This window comes from Ahaetulla prasina, chromosome 5, assembly GCF_028640845.1.
Source record: "Ahaetulla prasina isolate Xishuangbanna chromosome 5, ASM2864084v1, whole genome shotgun sequence".
Taxonomy (NCBI): Eukaryota; Metazoa; Chordata; class Lepidosauria; order Squamata; family Colubridae; genus Ahaetulla; species Ahaetulla prasina.
In genome coordinates, this window is record NC_080543.1 from 53543756 (window position 1) to 53553454 (window position 9699).

Genomic DNA, 9699 nt, shown 5'->3' on the forward strand with positions numbered 1-9699 from the left:
TTAATAGTCTACAAAGGCTGTTTAGAGGGGGGAGGAAAGTTTTTTTATATGATACTCAGGTGTTTGTACCTCCAACTGATAAACAATGCAATAGATTTCAGAGTATTTTGCACATATCCTACAATCTTTAATCTGAAAGCAAAACACACCCACATAACAAAACAATGCATCATTTAGTACTACCAGTGTTTTGCTAGAATTAAAGAGAATGTTCAATTTTTTAAGCACTAGGAACATTGCAATTCTTTTTCAGTCACAAATAAAAACTGTAGCATAGATCTGAATTTAATCAAATTTATGACATGTAAAAAAATATAAGCATATACACTTAAATCACAAACTGCATTTTGACAATTCTTTTTTATATTAAAAATCCTAGAAATATCTGATTTGACAGCCATGTAATTTTCAAAAATAAATGATGTGATCATACTTCACAGTTCTCAAAATGAAGTCAGCATTTAAGGGGGGGGGACATCATTTACTGTTCTTTTAAGATTTTAAAAAATATATACTTTATTAAATTGGTAATAAAGAATATTCAGTTTTTAATATCCTTGACATACTATAGGCTTGCTTACTATCTTTAAAGTAATTTTTTACTAAAGGCCAGTATCAACAAGTTATGGACTTTGTGGTGAAATTATCTACCATCTTAATGGCTCTTCTATTTATTCAAAATAAAGGGCGGGATATAAATGCAAATAATAAAAAAAAAAAGCAAGTATTCCCTTAAAAGATTCTGTGTAAAAATGTGGAGTCCAGAAAAAGGCTGCCAAGCAAGGGTAATCACTGGTGTGCATAAAAATAACATTTTAATCATTTAAGTAACCCTATTGCTATTATTAGACATCTAGTGTACTGTTACATTCTAAGTTCTCATGATTGAACTACCGGTATGTGGACTATTTAAATTATTTCCCCAAAATTTTACTATGTTTAGTAATTAAAGCGTATCAGAAAAACAGACATTAATTTGTAATGAAATATTTAGTAATATTCTTTATAAGCATATTGGATAAGAATCTATATGTATAATTGAATTCAAAACACCAGTGCACATTGTTAGCATTGAACTGTTTATTTAAGTTATAACTGCAGACTAACTCAACATGTCCAACCTAACGCTTCATATACACGTGATCACATCACTTCTGAACTTCATCAAATTTGGGTTCTGTTGAAAATAGAAAAAAAATCTTGTTAGTTTATTTTGAAAATAGTTTTCTAACTTGATTCCCATTACCATGTACCAGAAATAAAGTCATACTGTTCAATACACATTTTTTTACATAAGAGCAAATAAATGAAGTATTTGCCTGTGATATATCATGGCATAAAATTGTTCAAGTAATCAACATCAAAAAGCAACATTGTAAAAGCATTACAATGATAATAAAACCATACAATCCTACCAATTAAAATTTACACATACCGGTATATTAAACAAAAAGATTAAAATATAAAAAAGCAAAACAAAATTTATAAAATTTAGGCAAGAGAATAAAAGAATTTTCTAATGGTTTCCAGGAAGGAACCCATTCTTGTTAAATTGCTTATAGTGCTCGTCTGACGAGCAATATCATAGGCATAGACTCTTTGGTAAATCTCACCTTTTGCTGTCTTTAGTAGGGTAGATAAAAATCAATGCTTTTTTAAAAAAATAAATCGATTTATTTAAATCGGATTTTATTTTTGTCAAATTTAATTTAATAAAATGCTTTTGGAGTAAAAATCTATCTAAAGGTAGTTTTCTACTTAAGATACATTAATAATTTAGTTTATTCAGCATGAAATGCTTAGTTATATACATGAGGCTGTATATTCGCGTGCCCCGATCCCTCTGACTTTTCCCGTTCCCCGGATGGTCAAGACCCTCAGAGCCTGGGCCTTCGTCTTATGTTATGCAACGCACGGTCTGTGGCCAATAAGGCCCCCCTAATACACGATCTTATCCAGGGTGGCGCCGCGGATCTTATAGGCGTTACGGAGACCTGGTTGGGCACTGAAGGCGTGCCCTGGTGAAATGTGCCCACGGGTTTCCGTGCATTCCATCAGCCGAGGCCCAGGGTAGGGGTGGGGGTGGCGGTTGCTATTAAAGAGAGTCTAGAGCCGAGGAGACCACTGTACCTCAGATTGCCGGGTGTGAATCCCTCTTTGTGAGATGGGGTCATAGGTGTCAGATGGGCTTGCTGGTCACGTACCTGGCTCCTTGCTGCGTGACAGCTGCCCTGCCCGAGCTCCTGGAGGTGCTTGCCGGGGTGGCAGTGGAGACCCCCAGACTTTTAGTCATGGGGGACTTTAACTTGCCATCTGCCGGCTCGTCATCGACAGTGGCTCGGGAGTTCATGGCTTCCATGACGGCCTTGGACCTGACTCAAGTAGTGGATGGCCCCACTCACATCGGGGGTGGCACTCTGGATCTTATTTTTATCTCTGGTCAGTGGTTGAAGGATCTGGATTTGAGAGATGTAGTCATAGAACCTTTGTCATGGTCAGATCACTCTCTCCTTCGCCTGGACTTTCTGACCGCCACTCAACACCGCAGGGAGACGGAACCACAACGTTGGTTCCGTCCCAGGCGCCTGATGGACCCGGAGAGGTTCGGACGGAGCTTGGGCCACTTCCTGAGGTCTGGCTCACGGCACGGCAGAGGAACTAGCCGCAGCCTGGCAGCGGGCTGCGGCTGGGGCTGACCGTGTCGTGCCTCTCTGACCTCTGACCCGGCGCAGATCCCAACTGCCCTTGGTTCTCCGAGGAGCTGAGGGGATGGCGCGGAGAAGGCGCCTGAGAGCTCCTGGAGGTCTAGCCGTTTAGAGGCTGATCGGACACTAGTTGGGTCCTATACTAGGACCTACCTAGTGGCACTGAGAAGCGGCGTTGCTCGCCTCCTCCCTCATTGCGTCGGCAGATAACCGCCCAGCCGCCCTGTTTGGGTGACCCGTTCCTCCTTCACCAGGGGCGGGATGACCCGTTGCAGGGGCGTGCTGAGGAGTTTAACGGTTATCTATCGATAAAATCGTTCAGCTTGAGGCGGTCTAGACCAAAATTGCGGCGATTCAGATGAGGCGTCTGAGGGTGGTCTTGGTGACATTTTCTGGGATGAGTTTGACCCTGTGGCTCCGAGGACATGGACAGGTTGTTGGGTAGGCTGAATGCCTGCGTGTTTACTGGACCCGTGCCCCTCCTGGCTGGTGCTGGCCACTCAGGAGGTGACACGAGGCTGGCTCAGGCGATTACAGTGCCTCCTTGTTGGAGGAGTCTTTCCGGCCGCCTTGAAAGAGGCGGTGGTGAGGCCCCTCCTCAAAAGCCCTCCTGGACCCGGCTGTCTTAGGTAATTATCGTCCGGTCTCCAACCTTCGCCCGGCGAAGGTTGTAGAAATATGGTGGCATATCAGTTTCCCCTGCACCTGGATGAAACTGTCTATCTAGACCCGTTCCAGTCGGTTTCCGGCCCGGTTACAACACGGAGGCGGCTTTGGTCGCGTTGGTGGATGATCTCTGGAGGGCCAGGGATGAGGGTTGTTCCTCTGTCCTGGTCCTATTAGACCTCTCAGCGGCTTTCGATACCATCGACCATGGTATCCTGCTGCGCGGTTGGAGGGATTGGGAGTGGGAGGCACCGTTTATCGGTGGTTCTCCTCCTATCTCTCCGACCGGTCGCAGACGTGTTGACAGGGGCAGAGGTCGGCCCGGGCGCCTCACTTGTGGGGTGCCGCGGGGGTCGATTCTCTCGCCCTTCTGTTCAACATCTATGTAAACCGCTGGGTGAGATCATCAGTGGCTTCGGTGTGAGGTACCAGCTGTACGCTGATGACACCCAGCTGTACTTTTCACACGGGCCACCCCAATGAAGCTATCAGTGCTGTCCCGGTGTTTGGAGCCGTCGGGTCTGGATGGGGAGAAACAGGCTCAAGCTCAATCCTCCAAGACAGAGTGGCTGTGGATGCGGCATCCCGGTACAGTCAGCTGAGTCCTCGGCTGACTGTTGGGGCAGTCATTGGCCCGATGGAGAGGTGCGCAATCTGGGCGTTCTCCTGGATGAGCGGCTGTCTTTTGAAGACCATTTGTGGCCGTCTCCAGGAGAGCTTTCCACCAGGTTCGCCTGGTGCGCCAGTTCGCCCTTTCTGGACCGGGATGCCTTATGCACGGTCACTCACGCCCTCGTGACGTCTCGCCTGGATTACTGCAATGCTCTCTGGGTAGCTACAGACTTTTTTTGAAAGTACAGTATTTGCATCTATACGGTTATATGCATTGATTCCCAAAAAATGGGAACCTGACAAAGTATTTTGGCAGAGAGTATCCTTCACTAGTTTATATTTTACTATATGGCATTTTGGGAATAGCCATATCCATCATAAAACAACATATTGTGAAAGAGACAGCTGTTCCACAGCAGATATTTTTTGAATGGATAACCTGATTCATTTGTTGCGGATACCCTGTACCTGCTCAATTTGCCCGAAAATGGAAGAGAACATTAGGGAAGATTCTTGGAGGAAATTTAGTAACATTACAACATATGGTAACAGAAAATAAATTAAGCTACAATGGATAGTTAACTAGTTGGCAAAGCTTGCTGATGCTAGAAACATTACAGAAGGTATAACCTGTCATATATGACTACAGTGTTGTACTTCAACACTATTTGGGAGGGTAAGATACAATATGACTTTAAACCTAATATTTCCTGCTCAATTGTTCCTGCTACCATTGTTGAAGCAGTCCATTAGTGAGTCATGTATGGAGAATCCCAGGATTTATTCTTCCTTCAGGAAGTGTATTAATATCATATGCACCATCATATAATAATTTACCATTTATTGTCAATGACCAACAAAGTAACTATACTGGATATATAAAGACTACACACCTGTTAAAATGTTAGGTGTTAGAAATATTAAAAAATCAGACCAAGATAAATCACTTCAGAATTTTTTCACCTTTATTTTTTCACCAACCCTCTGGAACACGCTACCACCAGGTATCCGTCAGGACTGGCCTAGTGGGGTTTTAATAAGGGGTCGGTTTTAAGTTCTTCAACCAACTCTAAATTTTCCTTTGTATTAATTGATTTTACTTTGACTGTAAACCGTCCTGAGTCCTTTGGGAGAAGGGCGGTATAGAAATCGAAACAACAACAACAACAACAATAATAATAATATATAAACTGTACAATTCAATTGAAAAGCAAATTGAAATCTTTTAGGGGGAAGATGATAATAAACTTACAATAATGTGGTTGCATAGATGTGCACATCTCTATACTTTATTGAAGCACTTGATTTTTTGTCAGCATTCAGTCTTTTCAAGTAGGAGCTTATCAGTGTGGCACATCTTGCCTTGGGAATCTTTGCTCATTCTTCTTTAAAAAAGCACTCGGAATCTGACAGATTATGAGGGCATTTCCTGTGGACAGCCCTCTTCAGGATACCTGCCAAATTTTCAATTGGATTCTGATCTAGGTTCTTATAATAATGGTGGGGAAAAAATTCTGAAGTGATTTATCTTGGTCTGATTTTTTTTTTCAATCTCAAAAACCTGGCATTTTAACGGGTGTGTCAAATTTTTATACCCACTGTATAATCCCAAAGCAACATTGTAAAAGCATTACAATGATAATAAAACCATACAATCCTACCAATTAAAATTTACACATACCGGTATATTAAACAAAAAGATCAAAATATAAAAAAGCAAAACAAAATTTATAAAATTTAGGCAAGAGAATAAAAGAATTTTCTAATGGTTTCCAGGAAGGAACCCATTCTTGTTAAATTGCTTATAGTGCTCGTCTGAAGAACAATATCATAGGCATAGACCCTTTGGCAAATCTCACCTTTTGCTGTCTTCAGTAGGGTAGATAAAAATCAATGCTTTTTAAAAAAAATAAATTGATTTATTTAAATCCGATTTTATTTTTGTCAAATTTAATTTAATAAAATGCTTTTGGAGTAAAAATCTATCTAAAGGTAGTTTTCTACTTAAGATACATTAATAATTTAGTTTATTCAGCATGAAATGCTTAGTTATATACATGAGGCTGTATATTCCGCAATATTGGGACTGTCGGTGAGTCAACAGCGGGTCAGAGGAGCCACTGAGGACAGAGATGACAGTTGCTCTTTAAAAATTATGATTTAAATCGAGTTGATTTAAATCAAGCCTTTTTACTAGTGATTTAAATAATGGTTTAAATTGTGATTTAAATTGACTTGATTTAAATCAAATCCACCCTGGTCTTTAGGCCTAGAAGTAGCAAAGAATGGATACAAAAGCCCCACAGCACAGGTCAGCTGTCCCATCTTGATGCAAAATCAAGCATTAGTGAGCCAATAAAAAATATAAGTTTAAACCAATAAGAAAGATAACAACCTTAGACTATGGATTCCAAAGGATCACTCCTGTTTCTATGTGAATTAGAATGTTTGAAATACTACATGGAAGCTGAAAGAGTGTTTCCAAAATGTGCATTGTACAGCATTGGGATACAGATTTACAATGATGTTTAAAAGTTAGTGAACCATTTTCAACTTTTAATATTTCTGCATAAATATGACTTGAAATGCAATGTATTCTCTACGCAAGTCCTAGAAGTAGACAAAGAGAATCCAATTAAACAAATGAGTCAAAAACACAGTTGTTTATTTATTGAAGATAATGAATGACCTGGGAGATTTTCCACCTTTCAATTCATTTATTAGTCTCAGACTCTCTGGGTGGGCGGTCATAGAGGGATGCTGTGCATTATCTCATTCAGAGGCAAGTAGATGAAGAGAGAAAGGGTATTATAGAACTCTTACACAACTTAACCTATATAAAATTAAATCCATAATCTCAAGATCTTCCAATCCATGGATTTCATCAAAAAATTAGTAACAAATAAAAAAAATCATATTATCCCTTAATTAAACATATACACCTGACATTTAAATAAAACTATAAAATAACTTGCAGAAAGTGTGAGTAGTAAAAGTAGTTGGTCATATAAATGAACTGATGATTAACTTACTGGCTCTTGGTTTTATATTCTCTAATCTTGTCCAAGAAGAGCTTCTGTACAGGATCAAGTTCCTTTGCTTTATTAAATGCAATGGCGGAAAAGCCAATATTTCTACGCAACTGGGCAGACAGGGCTGAACGGAAAATGGAAGAAAATCTAAAGAGCTGTTGAAGAATCATGATAAATTTGCCAAATTTTCACCTAGAAAGACAAAAGATATTACATCTGAAATGCAATTTATTTACTTTGATATGAGCACTATACTAATTTGAGATACGTTGGGAAACCTGCTTCAAATTTACACTCATTCCACAAGAAGAAGGAACTTCCAAGTTGCCACTTCAAAACTATTATAAATTTTGCTCTGCACGTCACGATATCTTCCTTCAGAATACTAATGATTGGCATTTGATTTTTAATGTTTTGTTTCCTTTTATTTGTTTCATTGCTGACCTCTTAAAATCCAAGTAGTAGAAAGCTATAGATAAATCTGGCAAATAATTTCAGACTGCCACTATTTCATTAGATAGTATCCCATTCAATGGCAGCCATGGCCAGAATGGTCTTGTCTTATGTGCCACTGTGCCCTTTCCTGGACTGCCCATGTCTAAGGATCTCTTTCTTAGATAACTGCAATGTGTTGTACACGGGGCCACCAATGAAGATCATTCTGAAGCTTTAGCAGATCCAGAGTGTGGCCTAATAATCAATTATGAATATACCTCGGTATTTCTATATGACAATTTTGCTTTGTGTTGTCACAGTAACTGTGTTGTATCCAGTGAGCTCTATAGGATATGAGTTTCTGGATGCAATTCATTGAGCTGGTTTTCATCTATCAAGCCCTACATGACTTAAGAACTTACCTTTCTCCGCTTGTCTTAAATGATCTCACAGGATGGTATTCCTGAATCCCTTCATTTAAACAATGTTATCTTGTGATGCCCAGATAACGTGCCTTTCCTTTACTGTTCATGTACTCTACAATACTATTTCCCAGACAACCATTTGGTCCCATCCATATTGTGTTTTACAACAGTAGTATAGGTAGTTCTTGACTTATGACTGTTTAATGATGGTTCAAAGGTACAGTGGCCTTGGAAAAGGTGATGTATGACCTGTACTGCACTTATGACCATCACACATCTGTAGTCATGTGATCGCAATTCAAACGCATTGCAACTAGCTCATATTTGTGACTAGTTGCAGCATCCCACAGTAACATGATAATAATATGCAACCTTTTTTTGCTAATTTCAATCAAAAAACACCTACTGGGGAACCTGGATTTACTTAACTACCACAGTGATTCACTTAATGACTGAAATGAAAATTCTAGTCCCAATTATGGTCATAAGTCAAGAATTATTTGTATAAATCTGACTTTTTGAAAAGGTCATCTGCCAAGTTATTTGGAATACAACCCAGTGATACTAAAGCTCGTATTTATTTATTTAGTATACAAGTTGCCTGCCTCTAACAAGTGACTCTGGGCAGCTAACAATTTTAAAAAACAGAATCAACTACAGAAATAAAAATATCACCAACAAAAATCACACCTGTAAGTATAAATACAATACAAATATTTCAATAAGACTAATTTGCAGTAAAGCTCTGGATGAAGAGGACACTTCCCATTCATTCATTTAATTTTTATATCTTTTGCATTCTGATGATTTTCCTTAGTTTTATGGTAAGTCACCTTGAATTATTCTGATTTATAGGCCAATAGTAACAAAAAAGACTAAGGCAATAATATGCTACTTTGCCAATTAGCTTCTTACTTTTAAAACAAAAATCAACAGGATGTCCAGTTTGGGCAATTCCAGTAAATTGCAGATGGAACCCCCCCACCCCCAAAATCAAATTACTCAATCACATCAACAGGCAGATTAGTTGCCTCCCCATCAGACATCTTATGCAAAAATATTTCTCCATAAACGACTCATCTAAATGACTCATTTTATTGATAGAATCAATACTAAACTCTATCACCAATTAATAAAATGACAGTTCTTAACTGAGACAGAAATGTTTTCATTTTCCTTAATCATTTGTAATTCTTTTTCCTAAATACTAAAGGAGCAGCTTTCTTATTTATCATTTAACAACAATCTATGTTAAAGGCTTACAGTCTGGGTAAAATAATTGCTTAAAGAAACTGAATTCCAGCTTTAAAATCAAAACTATACTGATGTTAAATATTTCGTAAGTGTTCTGGAAGACTGCTCATTACAGAAGCATTAAATACTTTAGACTCCAAGCTGTTTGAGAGATTTGGATTACGGGCAAGATCAAGAAAGGATTTACAGGTGAGCTGATAAAGTTGCCATCAATGAATAGCTTTTGAGGTCCATTCTATTATCAAAATCAGAGTACTGTTACTACAGTAGTCGGTTTTTTTGTTGCAGGCACCCATTCATTTGTCTCTCCCGAGAGAGGGGGCGGGGGAAGCGGCAATAGCACTCACTTCATCCTCCACCACCGTAAAACAAAAACGGGTCTAGTAAAGGTAGAAAGGATAGCAGTTGCTATATTGCGTCAGAAGAAAAGCCGCTGAGGGTATAATGCCCAAGTCTACGGCCTCCACAACATCAGCTGGCACTGGCTTTGTCTGCCAAAGAAGTTGCTGCTCAGAAAACTCCTCCCGTCCAGCTCTCTGGAAGTTCAAGCCACCACAGCACCTACTTCGC